At 33.0% G+C, this 15456-nt stretch overlaps 1 long non-coding RNA gene across 2 annotated transcripts in view; it reads right to left on the bottom strand.

Moving 5' to 3' along the window:
* Positions 1-9453, bottom strand: part of LOC127554094 (uncharacterized) — a 29753-nt gene extending 20300 nt beyond the window's left edge. For both annotated transcript variants that reach the window (XR_007951896.1, XR_007951895.1), the window contains exons 1-2: positions 9382-9453; positions 6153-6211 (exon numbers count right to left, since the gene is read on the bottom strand). This is a non-coding gene — a long non-coding RNA (uncharacterized LOC127554094). The remainder of the gene's footprint in view (positions 1-6152; positions 6212-9381) is intronic.
* Between the last annotated feature and the right edge of the window lie 6003 nt (positions 9454-15456).

The following is a 15456-nucleotide window of genomic DNA, read 5'->3' as shown; positions in this document are numbered from 1 at the left end:
TGGAGTTGAATAGTCTCTTTTCATATATCCTTTATAATTAATTTGAGTTTTTATAATAGTCAAAGTAGCTTATTTGTATAAAGTTATTCTTAAAACAATATTGCTATTATTGCATATAATATTCTCTTGGTTCTGTTTATTTTATTCTTCATTATTTCTTGCAAGTCTTTCTATTTTTTCCCAAGATCATTGAGTTTATCATTTTTTATAGTGCAGTAATATTCCGTCACTATCATATACTACAACCTCTTCAACCATTCCCTCTTGATGGGCATCCCAGTAATTTCCAGCTCTTTTAAAAGAACATAACTCAGTAATAAATTAGGAAACATTCTATCTCTAGGTTGACTCTCACAAATCTAATGACCCCCTTTAAGGACCTGCATAGGTCACCTGCCACCTGAGTCAATGCTTAACAACACAGAATGCTAGAAAAAAAGGAAAGGAAGAGTTAAGAGGCTATAGCTTCTCAGTCCTCTGAGGCAGCAAAAAGGACTTCTATATTCTACTGTGAATGAGGGCTACTGCCTATGACCATATAAGACTAGTCAAGAACTGTCACAGAAAATAATGGCAGACATATTAGTACAATCCAAATGTCTGACAAAGAAAATCTTCAGAAGACAATTTCTTCAGTTCCTGTTCTGGCTCCATCTGGGTTTTCTTATTTCAAGGGATCACAGATTTTTAATCAATAAATATTTATTAAGCACCAATTATGTGTCAGTCATTGTGCTAAATGCTAGAATTAGAAATGGATGGGACATCTAGTCACTAGTCCCTGGTGAAGAACCCTCTTCTTCCTCATTTAAAATCTTCCAGTTTATTTAAATTTTCAGACTATTATTTTGGTACTGTGAGGGTGTTCTGATTTTTGTCTACCCTGACAGAAGCAGGTGGCCTGTTCTCTTTCATCCCTTATCCTGACCCCCTCCCATATCTATAGATATATTAACAGATATAGATATATAGATACCTGCATCTACTTATCTTTATCTACAGTTATAGAGATATGTATGGACTTTCGCTTGCTTTTATTCAGAAACTGCATTCCTCTGCCTTAGTCTAGAACAATTGTCCTATCAATTATAGTGCAAAGTCCCTGATGCTGTTTTCTTGTAGTGAGCCTCTGCTATATCCACAACATTACTCCCTCGTCCCCTTCAGCTAGGATTTAACCATAAAGGTTCTGGCTTTTTTCTTCAGAGCATCGCAATTATAATAGTATAGTCCTGATTAGTTTTTTCCCATCATACTAACACCCTGAATCTACCAGGTTCTTCAATCTGTCAATGAAATTAGATTAGCCCAAAGGCTTGTTTTCTTCACAAAAAAGGGAGCCCTTGATGATCATTCTGTGCCCTGTAATCTTTTAGGTGATCAAAACAAAGCATTCGCTGGAATATAAATAAACAAACACAGTTCTCTCATTGCTACTAAACTCCCAATTTTCCAGTACCCTAAGGGGCTTGAAGTCCTAAGTACTGATATCTCTCTGAGTGATTCTTCTATTCCTCTATTTCTGCTTCCAGTTGTATAAAGGGTTGGAATCTCCCTTCTTACTTTGTTCCACTTCTTCTTCCAACTGGCTCCATTCAATCCTATTTTTCTAATTATAAGTAGAACTGAATCAAGGCTCTAAATGGATAAATAGATATCTCCAAATTCCCCTTCCCTATCTCTGTATGTGTACTTCTAAAAAGGCCCTGACTTTGTTAAAATTTTTAACTAGATGAGATTTGTTTTCTATTAAAAATTATTTATGTCTTTCATTTTCACATAATTTATATTTCCCAACCAAGTTGGTAGCCATCCCTTTTAATAAAAAAAAAAAGAGAAAAAATTATAGTAATGAACATAATTCAGAAATTGTATCTGTTTTTAGAATATAATTTCCTTGAAGATACTGTATTTTTTTCTTCATTGTATCCCCAACGCTTAGCACCACTCACAGTCAACTCTTAACTGTTTGTTAATTTATTTGTCTATATTCATTTTTTTCTACATCATGGTCTCCCACCTTTGCAAAAAAAGGTATATTCTCATCTCTTTTTCACTGCCAAACTTGGTTATAATAATTTCACTTCAGTTTCATCTTTTTTGTTTTTGTTTGTTGTTGTTCTTTAAATATACATTCTTATAGGTATTGTGTATAAATTTTATAGTTTTTCTCATTTCATTATGGAATAATTCATATGCTCTCCCATGTCTTTCTATAGTCATATTAATAATTATAACATTATAATTATAATATAATATAATAATTATAATAGCAATATTTCTTAGATAAATGTAATACAATATGCTTACCTATTACTCAAATAATAGTAATCCAATTTGTTTTTGGTTCTTTGTTTCAACAGGAAGTGAACCAATAAATATTTTGGTGTGTATTAAATCTTTATGTTTTCAATTAACAAGAATTTGTTAATTTTCTCTACCTCCTACTTTTTTTTCCTATCTGAAAAAAACATTGCAACTAATATGCATAGTTAAACAAAACACTGAAACACATTCCCATGTTGGTCATGTCCAAAACACATCTCACTTTGCATATTTAGTCCATTACTTCTATATCAGGAGGTAAGCTACAATTTTAATAATCCTTTAAAATCAAGGTCAGTTATTGCATTTTTCATATCTCTGAAGTCTTTCAAAATTACTTGTTTTTACAAAGTCATCATTATTGCATAACTTGTTTTCCTGGTCCTGCTCATTTCATTCTGCATCAGTTAAATACAATGTAAATTAAAAGAGCATTTTTTGAACTATAGAATTATACTTCGTTTTTGGGGAAGTTTATTTTTGATCGAAAGCATTTTGCTTTTTGTGATATCCTATTTCATATTCTGTGCTCCTTTATATTTAGTGGTAGTTGCTAAATTTTATATGATCCCTGATTGTAGTTCCTTAGTACTTAAAATTTTTCTAGCAACTTACAATTTTTTTTCTTTTACATGAATGCTTTGAATTTTGGTTATGACATACCTCAAAGTTTTCATTTGCTGTCTCTTTCAAGGGAGACCTTTGGATTATTTCACATTATCCTCTTGTGCTAATTGGACAATTTTCTTTTAAGATTTCTTAAAATATAATCCCCAGGTTGTTTTTTTTACTCATAGCTTTCACATATTCTAGTGATTTTTTTCTTGCTAAATCTGTTTGTGCAATGAGATACCTTATGTTTTCTTCTATTTTATATTCAGCCTTTCAGCTTTGTTCTTAATATTTCTTATTTTCTCTTGCAATTATTGGCTTCTGTTTGGTCCATTTTAATTTTCAGGGAATTTGTTATTGTGCCACGTCATTAAATCTTTTTCCAATTCTTTGATAATCCTTATCTCTTTTCCTATTTTTCATAAAAACATTCATTTCATTTGTTAAAAAAATTAAACTCTTTTAAAAGACTCTTGCTTCATCTCTTCTAGGAATTCTAGTTGAATTCATGCTAATTCTATTTTTTCTATGTTTCAGTCTATGAGACTGCCTGTAGATGTTTAGGAGTCATTTTCTTTTGCTAGATTTGTGCTTTGAATGTCTCTGTCATCATAACAGCTTTTTATGGTGAAATTCTATTTTGTTTTTTGCTTGTTAGTTTGGTTGTTCCTTTTTGTAGCCTACTTTCTGACTTTGGACTTTATATTAGATCCAGGTTTTGTGGACTTCTGAAAGGAATGAATGTCTTGGTTGGTGCTACTGCTGCTTTCTTAAAGTATTAAATTTTATGTTACTCCAGACTCTTGCAGCTTGGGGAAGGGCAAGCCTTGAGTTTTTCTAAAATGGTCTGATTCTGGGCCAAGTGTGATCACCAAGGGATATTTCTGTATGAACTTTGAAAGTTCCTTGCCTTGTTTTGGATCTGAGTTAAATGGGACTATTGCTACATTCATACATTATTGACTAATCGACAATCTTAGATTTTTTTCTTTTTTTTCCCAATCCTTTCACTTTATTTTTTAATATTTCTTGTTTCATGAAGCCATTAGCTTCTATTTTAGCTATTCTATTTTTTAGTACATTTGTTACTTAGGCAAACATTTGTACCTCATGTAACAATCTACAAATACTTTTTCCAAATCTTTCTTCAATAGTTCTCACTTATTTTCTAATTCTTTAGGGTACTTATTTTATTTATAAGACAATTTTAAACTTGTGTTCCAATTCTTGCACCATTTTATTCTAGGAATTCTAATTGGTCTTATGGGATAGCTGTTTTTTTTTTTTTTTCTATGAAGATTGCTTGTGGGTATTTTGGAATTATTTAGGAATTATTCTTCATTTTTCAATTTTGTTTTGTTCATTTAAAAAAATATCTATGTTAAGTTTGTTTGTTGTTTTGGTTTAATCAATTTAATAGGGATCTGGATAACCAGGACTAATCTTTTCTTCTATAACTACCTTTGAAAGCATAGTTGCTAGTGAGAATTCAGTCAGTACAGATAATTTAATCATGTTCTTAGCATATTTCCAAATTTCTTTTCAGAATGATTGGATGATTTTGCAGTCTACCAACAGTGTATTAGTGAACTAATCTTTATGTAATCAATTACATATTCAATATTCCTATCTTTTTTGTCTTTTTTTGAGTGTAAGGTGAAACTTATCTTGATTTAAATTTCTCTTTTGAGGGGAAATTTATTTTCAGTGCATGTCCTATTTTATCCTGCAGGGTGTAGTGATCTCTGTCTTTCCCTTGACTTCCCAAAGCCTGCTTTGTTATTCCTTAAACTTTTGAGATCATGATATTTAGATGTTGCTCCATCTTAAAACCTAGCTGTCCTGGATCTAATTTATACTTCTTTTAGGAAAAGGGCATATATATGTAGCACCCAAGTAAGAAATGAATGACTGAATAAAGTAATTTGTATTGTTTTTTTCCTAGTGTATGAATATATATTAGGGTTATATGTGTGTGTTTATGTATGTATGTATGTGTATATACCTATATATTTATATATAAATATACCTATATATTTAATTAAAGCAAATATGAAGTTAACTTTTTTTTAAAGGAAGTTCAGAAGCAAATAATCAAGTATTATAATGTTACTATGATCACATTAAACTAAAATATATTCATATAGAATTAAGTATATATAGTTAGTTATATTTATAAGTCAGATATATAGTACTAAATACTACACACACACACACACACACACACACACACACACACACAAATATAGTTACCTTTATAGCTAATTAGTTAATTATTTTTAGCATGGTCAAGCTAACCTCCATTTCTGAATTTTTTCATTTTTTTGTTAATACGTTAATTTACATTTATATCATTTACAATTTACAATTCACAATTACCACTGTATTTCTTATATGATCTTTTCCTAGAAAGCCATCCTTTATGGAAGAAACTGGAAACTGAATGGATGCTCATCAGTTGGAGAATGGTTGAATAAGTTATGGGATATGAATGTTATGGAATATTATTGTTGTGTAAGAAATGATCCACAGGACGATTTCAGAAATGCCTGGAGAGACTTACATGAACTGATGCTAAGTGAAATGAGCAGCACCAGGAGATCATTATAAACAGCAACAAGACAATACGATGATCAATTCTGATAGATGTGGCTCTCTTCAAAAATAAGATTATTCAAACCAGTTCTAGTTGTTCAGTGATGAAGAGCGGACTGTGGAACAGTGTGGTTCACAATATAGCATTTTCACTCTTTTTGTTGTTGTTTGCTTGAATTTACTTCTCTTTTTTTTCTTGTGTGGCACAATAATTGAATAAATATGTATTCATATATTGGATTTAACATATATTTCTATCTTGTTTAACATAAAAAGCCATCCTTTAAAAAATTAAAAGGGATAAAGGAGAATAAGAAATTCATTTTTAATGGTTTACAACATTTTAATATATATATAACTTTGATGGCTGAAAATTTTAGCAGAATATTGAAGGAAAAAAAAAACATACAATTTTTGTTACTGTTCTTCATTTTCCTATATGTGGACTTGGTTAGTCCAGCCCTCAAGTTGGAATGTACTAGAAATGTGATAATTCCAAAGAGAAACTAACTTTCTTAGCCTTCAGAAACCCCAACGGTATCTAGGATTACATGTGTATTACACCTCTAATATTGAAATAGATTAATGATATAATAAGGAAGAGCAGAGAATTTTCTCACCACTAATGGCCATCTCCTGTGTTCCCCTTCAGTTTGCCTACTCATCTCAGGAAGTTTAGCTCTTGGATAAGAATTGTGCCAAATGATTGTTATATGATGGTGATTTTAGCATGTTTTTATGGAGAATGGATGGAGCAGAGATGGCAAGTAGGAAGATTCCAGATCAGTTAATTAGTTATCTACTACATGTCAGACACTGCTAGAGGTATTAGAGACATTGATACAAAGAATGAAATAATCTCTATTCTTGGTAAGATTACATCTAATAAGAAGAGAACAACAAGCACACATACATATATTAACATACAAAGCTACAAAGTAGTTAAATGTAATATAGTTTGGGAGGGAAGATACCAGCAGGTGGGAGGAGGGGAGGTTCACAGGTAAAACTTCATATTCAATAGGATATTTGAACTATGTCTTAAAGGAAGAAAAAGACCTGAGTCAGAAAAAGAAGGGAACAGATAATAGTGCATTGTACTAAGTTTGTTTCTGAACCAGCAGCCTGAGGTTTCTCCATTCAGCCAAGCTTAACCAGTACAAAAACTAAAGGCAGAAGGCATTTTCTCCTCATTGCACTGGCTTAGGTGATGCTAGAGGATCTGGTAGAAGCAAATTGGGAGCAGACAAGGTATCAAGAGACTAGAGGTTGGATAGTCTTTGTGGAGCAGGTATAGGAAACAGTAGGGGAAGAGTCAAGACATTAATGATCATTAGCAGTGCATGCTAAGAAATCCAAGGCTCCCAAGAGCTACACTAAAGTTCCCTAGGGGTCTCTCCTTTCACAGTAGTGAAAAATGGGATGATAGAGAGGTAGTAAAACTGTCTGTGTCTCTCAATGTGTTGAAGATGACTGAAGCTGAAATGAGATTGTAGATGCCCGAAGTTTCTAGTGAAGTGCCAGGAAATTGGGGAGGTAGTAGCTTTAGAAAATGGTGGCAAGAATATATGTTGTTTGATTTTTATAATTTATTTTATGTTATGTTTTATGTATATGCCCTTTGTTTTATTATTCTATCTTTTTATTAATTGTATCTCTAGCATTTAGCACCATGCCTGGCACCTAGTAGGCACTTTATAAATGTTTATTAGATTAGAATTTGGAGTCAGAGTTATGAATGTTGACAAATTTTGAATTTTAAAATGTTGCAGGAAGCAGAGTGCAATAAGGCTCTGCCATGATATTAGAAACACAGTAATGATGAGATTTTTAAGAAAGGGAGCTCAAGGGTATTTCAATTATTCTCCTCAATAAATAACTATTATCTAACAGCTGGATGATAGAGAGGATAAAGTGTTGGAGTTGGAGTTGGGAAGATATAAATTCAAACTTGTCTCAGTTACATACCAATTTTAACATATTAAAGACTTGATTTCTCCTTTCACTTTTTTCATCCACAAAAAGGATGCAATATTAGCACCTCTTTTACAAAATTGTGAGAAGCAAATGTAATGCCACATATGTAATGCTCTATATAAATACCCAGGAAACTCATGTCAACAAGCATCTATCAAGTAGTTACTATGTAGCAGCCACTGTGTGAAGTGTTGGGAACATAAATAGAAGCAAAAAGAAAAGTAAATCCTTGTTCTCAAGAAGATGACATTCTAATAAAGGCAACACATAAAAGGGAGCTGAAAAGTACTGGTATGTGGATAGTAGATGGTCAGATCAAGGGAGTAAAAATAGTTCATCTGGATCCTCCATCAAATGGAAGTTTAGTTATTACTAGCATCATCACCACCACCACCATCCCACTGTCATCATCATGACTGCTATTACTACCATTACTACTCTACTATGTATGCTGGAAGATAAAAAGAAGTTTTATGTCTCAGTCCTTGCTCTCTAGGAGTTTACAATAAACTGCATAGATGAGACTAATTTATATGAAATAATATATAAGATAGGGTCAGCACAGTATATAGAACCCTGACCCTTGAGTCAGGAGGACCTGAATTCAAATCTGAGGTTAGTCACCCACTCAACACTTATTGTGTGGTGCTGGATAAGTTATTTGACCCTGATTGCCTCCAAATCTATTCATCTCTATCTATCTCTCTGTCTATCTATCTATTTATCTATCAATCTCTAATTACCTATGTGTGTATGTGTGTGTGTATATATATATATACACACACACACATATGTATATATATTATATTATTTTCATATAATGATATACCACATAATTACACTTATATGATAATATGTTATATATAATATTTACACAAATATAACATATTCCAAAATACCAAATTTTATATCATAGTGTGTGATTCTGTAAAGGTTTAAAGAAGAGAAAGATCAAATCTGGCTTGCATAGTTGAGGAAGACTTGTTGAGATTAAACTAATTAATTCTCTGTTCAAAGTCTGCTCCAACTTTTAGTTCTGTGTCTAAAAAGCCATCTGATTGTAACCTAAGGCAGTTCTGAACTTAAATAGGGCCATTAATTAACTAACAAGTCATTGTATAGAGATTAAGTCCAATGTCAGGTAGGAGAGGTCATTGTGATTCTTCAGAGGGAAGAAGAAGAAAGGGAAAAAAAGGCAGGCAGAATATAAGGAATCACAGATCTAATTGGGATAATCTTGACTTGGAATTTGATGCTCTGATGAACAAGGGACATTGCCTGCTAAATCTTTCTTTTCTCTTTCTTATTCATTAAGGCTGAAGAAAAACTAGAAGTCAGACTGGAGAGATGAGCCTTTGTTGCTTCAAGTGACCAGGTAAAGACTGTTTTAATCAAGTGGAAAAGCTATACAGGCAAATTAAAATCTTTCTTCTTTGATTAGATTCTCTATTGTCCCCTAGTGACAGTATACTAAGGGTAGATTTGAAGAATCTTTATTTTTATTTATCCTCTCAAATAGTAGAATGGTCTTTTAAAAAATGTGATTATTATTATTTTATAAATGCCATCCTGAGATTTGCAATAAGGTGAAGTAAGTTAGTTGAAAAGATGATGCTTAGTTGATGGTCAAGTTACTGACTCTAAATTTTATTTAAAACATTATGCCAGATTCAAGTATTCTCTCCTCAAAGATTTTAAAAACATGCATAGGATCACAGATGTTCCCATAATTACTAAAAGAAATATTTATTAAAACTCTGAGAGGTGACAATTTATCTCATTTAAGATTCCAGTTCTTTGAAGATATTCAATAGCCTATCAAAAAAGGAAAATATCAATAGAAATCATTAGAAAAAATGGTTTCATTTTTACCTGAAACTTGGAGGCACAGGCTTTTTTGAAAGCTTCATTTTTGATAGAAGAAAAGTTCTAAATTTATGCCCTGCAAATTAAGATATCTTGTATTTCATTTGTGTAGCCAATGATTATTCTGATCAGAATATCAATCTCACCATTATACACTGAATTAGGATAAGGAGTAGACCTAGGATTTTATTTATATGAAAAATTTCTACATGAGGAAATTGGTTATGTTGGAAGCATCTGTACAGGGATTAGTTTAGTCTGGGTATTTGCACCTCTCTGCAAATGTTACAAATCAAGGATAGATTCATTGGACGTAATAAAGTGATGGAAAAAATGTTAGCAATGCAGATTAAACTTTCTTTCTATTACCTCCCCATCCCTCACTCAGAGAGTTGATTGTTAAAGTTTTACCAGCATTTCTCTAATTCTCTCTGTCAATACTAATGTATAATTTAGATTTTTAAGGAGATTATTAGAACTCTAGCAAATCATTTAACTTGCCTAGGACCAAACAGTCAAAATTTAGATCAGAGGCAGGGCTGGAGGCAGCATCTTCCTGGCAGTTGAGTTGAACACTCTAGAACTCACTTACATTGTTGAGTATTGTGCCTAAAGAATTTTAAAAGTATGCACCATTTTAAAAATTGTCACTACAACTTTAAAGTCATAGAAAAGAAAGCAGAGAAGAGAAAATAGCAAACTGATATTGAAAAAGTTATCAAGAAGATTCCTTTTTCAAACATTTTATTGAGGTGATTGTTGTTGAGTTTGTGTGTGTTTTGGATAATAGATTATGAAAGCAATGTTAGGGGCAATCTGGTCTCACTATATACAGTTCACTGTATACTTGCTGTGTTATGCCTAATGAGAACTGCTATCTCTACTCTCATAGTTTTGTTTGGATAACACAAAACTTTATTCATTTTGGAATTTTTTCGCCAGTCATAACTATCCCTCTCAGTACAAACTCAAAATGTATAATCTTTTTGAAGAGGCAGAAATATCTTCTACTACTGGACATTTGAAGTCATGGATTGATCAGGCTCTTGTAATCTATCAGTTTTGCTTTTCTTTAAATTATTGAAGCCATTATCAAATCTGTTCTTTCATCTTTCTTTTTTTCCCCTTGGTTCTTCTCATAGCTCAGTGATCTAAAGCAATCCCAAAAGACTTTTTTTAAATAACTTTTTATTGATAAACTCATGCCAGGGTAATTTTTTACAACATTATCCCTTGCATTCACTTTTTTTTTTTAGATAAAGAACTCATGCCAGGGTAATTTTTTTACAACATTATCCCTTGCATTCACTTCTGTTCCGATTTTTCCCCTCCCTCCCTCCCCCCCCCCCAGATGGCAAGCAGTCCTTTACATGTTGAATAGGTTACAGTATATCCTAGATACAATATATGTGTGTAGAACCGAACAGTTTTCTTGTTGCATAGGGAGAATTGAATTCAGAAGGTATAAATAACCTGGGAAGAAAAACAAAAATGCAAGCAATTTATATTTATTCCCAGTGTTCTTTCTTTGGGTGTAGCTGCTTCTGCCCATCTTTGATCAATTCAAACTGAATTAGCTCTCTTTATCAAAGAGATCTACTTCCATCAGAATACATCCTTAAACAATATCATTGTTGAGGTATATAATGATCTCCTGGTTCTGCTCATTTCACTTAGCATCAGTTCATGTAAGTCTCGCCAGTCCTCTCTGTATTCATCCTGCTGGTCATTCCTTACAGAACAATAATATTCCATAACGTTCATATACCACAATTTACTCAACCATTCTCCAATTGATGGGCATCCATTCATTTTCCAGCTTCTAGCCACTACAAACAGGGCTGCCACAAACATTTTGGCACATACAGGTCCCTTTCCCTTCTTTAGTATCTCTTTGGGGTATAAGCCCAGTAGAGACACTGCTGGATCAAAGGGTATGCACAGTTTGATAACTTTTTGATCATAGTTCCAATTTGCTCTCCAGAATGGCTGGATGTGTTCACAATTCCACCAACAATGTATCAGTGTCCCTGTTTTCCCACATCCCCTCCAACATTCCACATTATCTTTCCCTGTCATTCTAGCCAATCTGACAGGTGTGTAGTGGTATCTCAGAGTTGTCTTAATTTGCATTTCTCTGATTAATAATGATTTGGAGCATATTTTCATATGTCTATAAATAGTTTCAATTTCTTTGTCTGAGAATTGTCTGTTCATATCCTTTGACCATTTATCAATTGGAGAATGGTTTGATTTCTTATAAATTAGAGTCAATTCTCTATATATTTTGGAAATGAGGCCTTTATCAGAACCTTTGATTGTAAAAATGTTTTCCCAGTTTATTGTTTCCCTTCTAATCTTGTCTGCATTTGTTTTGTTGTACAAAAACTTTTCAATTCGATATAATCAAAATTTTCTCTTTTGTGGTCAATAGTGATCTCTAGTTCTTCTTTGGTCATAAATTCCTCCCTCTTCCACAGGTCTGACAGGTAAACTATCCTATGCTCTTCCAATTTATTTATAATCTTATTCTTTATGCCTAGGTCACGAACCCATTTTGACCTTATCTTGGTGTACGGTGTTAAGTGTGGGTCAATGCCTAGTTTCTGCCATACTAATTTCCAATTTTGCCAGCAATTTTTGTCAAATAGTGCATTCTTATCCCAGAAACTGGTATCTTTGGGTTTGTCAAACACTATATTATTAAAGTTATTGGCTGTTTTGTCCTTTGAACCTAACCTATTCTATTGATCAACTAGTCTATTTCTTAGCCAATACCAGATAATTTTAGTAACTGCTGCTTTATAATATAATTTTAGATCTGGTACAGCTAAGCCACCTTCATTTGATTTTTTTCATTAATTCCCTTGAAATTCTTGATCTTTTGTTTTTCCATATGAACTTTGTTGTTATTTTTTCTAGTTCATCAAAGTGGTTTTTGGGGAGTCTGATTGGTATAGCGCTAAATAAATATATTAATTTAGGTAGTATTGTCATCTTTATTATATTTGCTCGCCCAATCCAAGAGCATTTAATATTTTTCCAGTTGGTTAGATGAGACTTAATTTGTGTGGAAAGTGTTTTGTAGTTTTGCTCATAAAGTTTCTGATTTTCCCTTGGCAGATAGATTCCTAAATATTTTATACAATCAGTAGTTACTTTAAATGGAATTTCTTTTTGTAACTCTAACTGTTGGGTTTTGTTAGTGAAATATAAGAATGCTGATGACTTATGTGGGTTTATTTTGTATTCTGCAACTTTGCTGAAGGTGTGGATTGTTTCTAATAACTTTTTAGTAGAGTCTCTGGGGTTCTCTAAGTATACCATCATATCATCAGCAAAGAGTGATAATTTGGTTTCCTCATTGCCTATTCTTATTCCTTTAATCTCTTTTTCAACTCTTATTGCCAAAGCGAGCATTTCTAATGCAATATTAAATAGTTACGGTGATAGTGGGCAACCTTGTTTCACTCCTGATCTTATTGGGAATGGTTGTAGTTTGTCCCTGTTACATATGATGCTTACTGTTGGTTTTAAATAGATGCTACTGATTATTTTAAGGAAAAGTCCATTTATTCCTATACTCTCAAGAGTTTTTAATAGGAATGGATGTTGGATTTGTTCTTTCTTCTTCATCAGTTCATATTTTGAAGCTTTTGGGGGGGAGAGAAATGGGATTTTAATTTTGCTTCCTATCCCCATGGAATCAGCCTCATCCTCATTTAAAGCAGGCTTTTTCTTCTTTTAAAGTAAACATATACACATTTTTGAAATTTAACATTACAAAGATTAAATTCTAAATGTTTTGAACTGGAAGGAATTTTAAAGTTGGAGTACACATTATGCTTGATATTCACAAGTTATTGGCAAGTAAAATGGTTGCAAGTCATTTTATTAGAAGTCATTCACATACAGATAAACAGAGAATGGCAAAAAAGTTGCTGAGTGTGATATCCATTGATTTCTCAGGCATGAGATCTTCTTGGAATGGAGCCAAGATGGTGGAGTAAAGTCAGGAAGCTGCTGGAGCTCTCCCAGTTCTCCTTGAAAACCTAATGAAGCCAAGCCTCTGAACAGAGTCTAACTGAATGAAACCACTTTACAACCTAAGATAGACTGAAAAAACTTCAAGAAAGGTCAGGCTCATTGGGGTTGAAAAGAGTATTCAGTCTGGCTCAGATAAATTCTAGTAAAGATGGTGAGAGGCTCTTAATTGCAGCAAATCAGCAACTACAACTCTCAGTCCTAGCACAGTAGAGGAACAAATCAGTGGGACAGCTTAGTTCCAACTCAGAAGGCAAACTCTGGGAAACCAGGATGTTTCCCCCCCAAAAAAAAAAAAAAAACAGACAAAGCTACCCCCTGAAAACATCCCTGTGCTCATAGCCAAGGTGCAGAGCTGCACAGGAAACTTGAGATAGTATCCCCTTTACCACAGGAACAGAGCTCGGCATAAAAGTAAAAAAAGAGAGGAAATAACCAAAAAAAAAAAAAAAGGAAATGAGCAAGAAACACAAAAGAATCTTGACCATAGGAAGCTACCAAAACATCAACTCAAATGAGGACAGAATGTCCACAGAGGAAATATCAAAGAGTGATAAGAATTGGTCTCATGCCAAAAGAGGTTTCTTGGAAGTGCTCATAAAAGACTTTAAAAAGGGAATTAAGAGGGGTAAAAGAAAAAAAATAAGAAAGGAAATGAGAAGTATACAAGAGAGAGTCAGGAGCTTGGAAAATGATTTTTTAGATACGAGAGACATTTCTATGGACTAGTCCCTTGAAAATGGACAATATGGAGTGGTTTCTGACAAAAGCTAAATCCCAGAATCAGTCATGTGTGTGTTATCAAGGCACTGCTATGAAAATGTAAAACAGAGTTCAGAACATCCCAAATACTGCTGATGTACCATAATGTTTAGCCACAATCTTAATCTCTTTTTTGCAAAAAAAAAAAATTTAGCCAAGTTCATAAGAAAATTGTCTTACATTTTACAGTGGAAGTCATTGGGCAAATAGGATTTTCTCTACTGAAAAACATTTATACTCACTGTGAATATATACATCTATTTCATGAATCAAGGAATAACCGTATACAATTTTATGAAGCAATTATCACAGACAGGGGTCAGGCTATTCTTAAGGGAACCAGTGAAGGAAAATGAAGGGCTATGAAAAGTCTTTAGAGTGCAAAGGGCAGCTATATTCTCTGAAATAGAAAGCAAGTGTTCACAATAGGATCCTGTGATTGTAGTATGGTGTCAAGCCAATGGGGATTGATGTCACAACTCATGGAACAAAGGCTAAGAAATGTCAATTATTATTACTTTTTATATCAGGCTTTCCTATTGCTCTGTCTACTAGCATTAAGGATGCAATTTCTAAGAACATACAGGGCCATTATGTACAATTGTCCACATAGGAGGTATAGCTGGAAAGAGGGGACAAACTGAGGTAATAAGAGTTTTGATAAAGAGAGCTCAACAGAAAAATTCCTCCCACCCACAGAAATTAATAGTTTTCAGCTATGCATTTGTCTACCTGAACCTTACAGGCTAAGCATAGTAAAAGGTGACTTGAGGAGGACAAGATGAATGGAAGAGAAAGAAGTCTTTATGCTTAACATCTCAAATAACCTAAGATGACTGATACCATTTTGAACCCCATTCAAAATACAAGGTTTATAATCAGATGAAAGAATGGCCCCTTGGGAACTCAAATCTGATTGTTCATTTTAATAGATTTTATAAGAAAAAGTAAAAATAACATCAAGCCTAGGAATAGTAAAGGAAATATCCAATTTCCAAAGTTTCATTTTAACTTTTAAAGGTCTCAGAAAATCACCATACATTTGTCTTTTGACCACTGTGAGGTGAAGACATTTTGGAGTAAAGTGACAACAGAAATAATACATCCCTCACTATCCCTTTTTGTGTTTATAGATTGTTATTTTTATTAACTCAAATGTATTCATGCCTTGCTCTAAGTAACTCAATGTGTTTAGTCTTATAAGTAATAGAAATTTTGTTCCACAAAAATGGTATTTTAAAATTATTTTTCATCTTTCTTTTAGTGTTCTCAAGC

Source organism: Antechinus flavipes, chromosome 3, assembly GCF_016432865.1.
Source record: "Antechinus flavipes isolate AdamAnt ecotype Samford, QLD, Australia chromosome 3, AdamAnt_v2, whole genome shotgun sequence".
Taxonomy (NCBI): Eukaryota; Metazoa; Chordata; class Mammalia; order Dasyuromorphia; family Dasyuridae; genus Antechinus; species Antechinus flavipes.
This window is presented reverse-complemented; position numbering and strand designations above follow the sequence as displayed.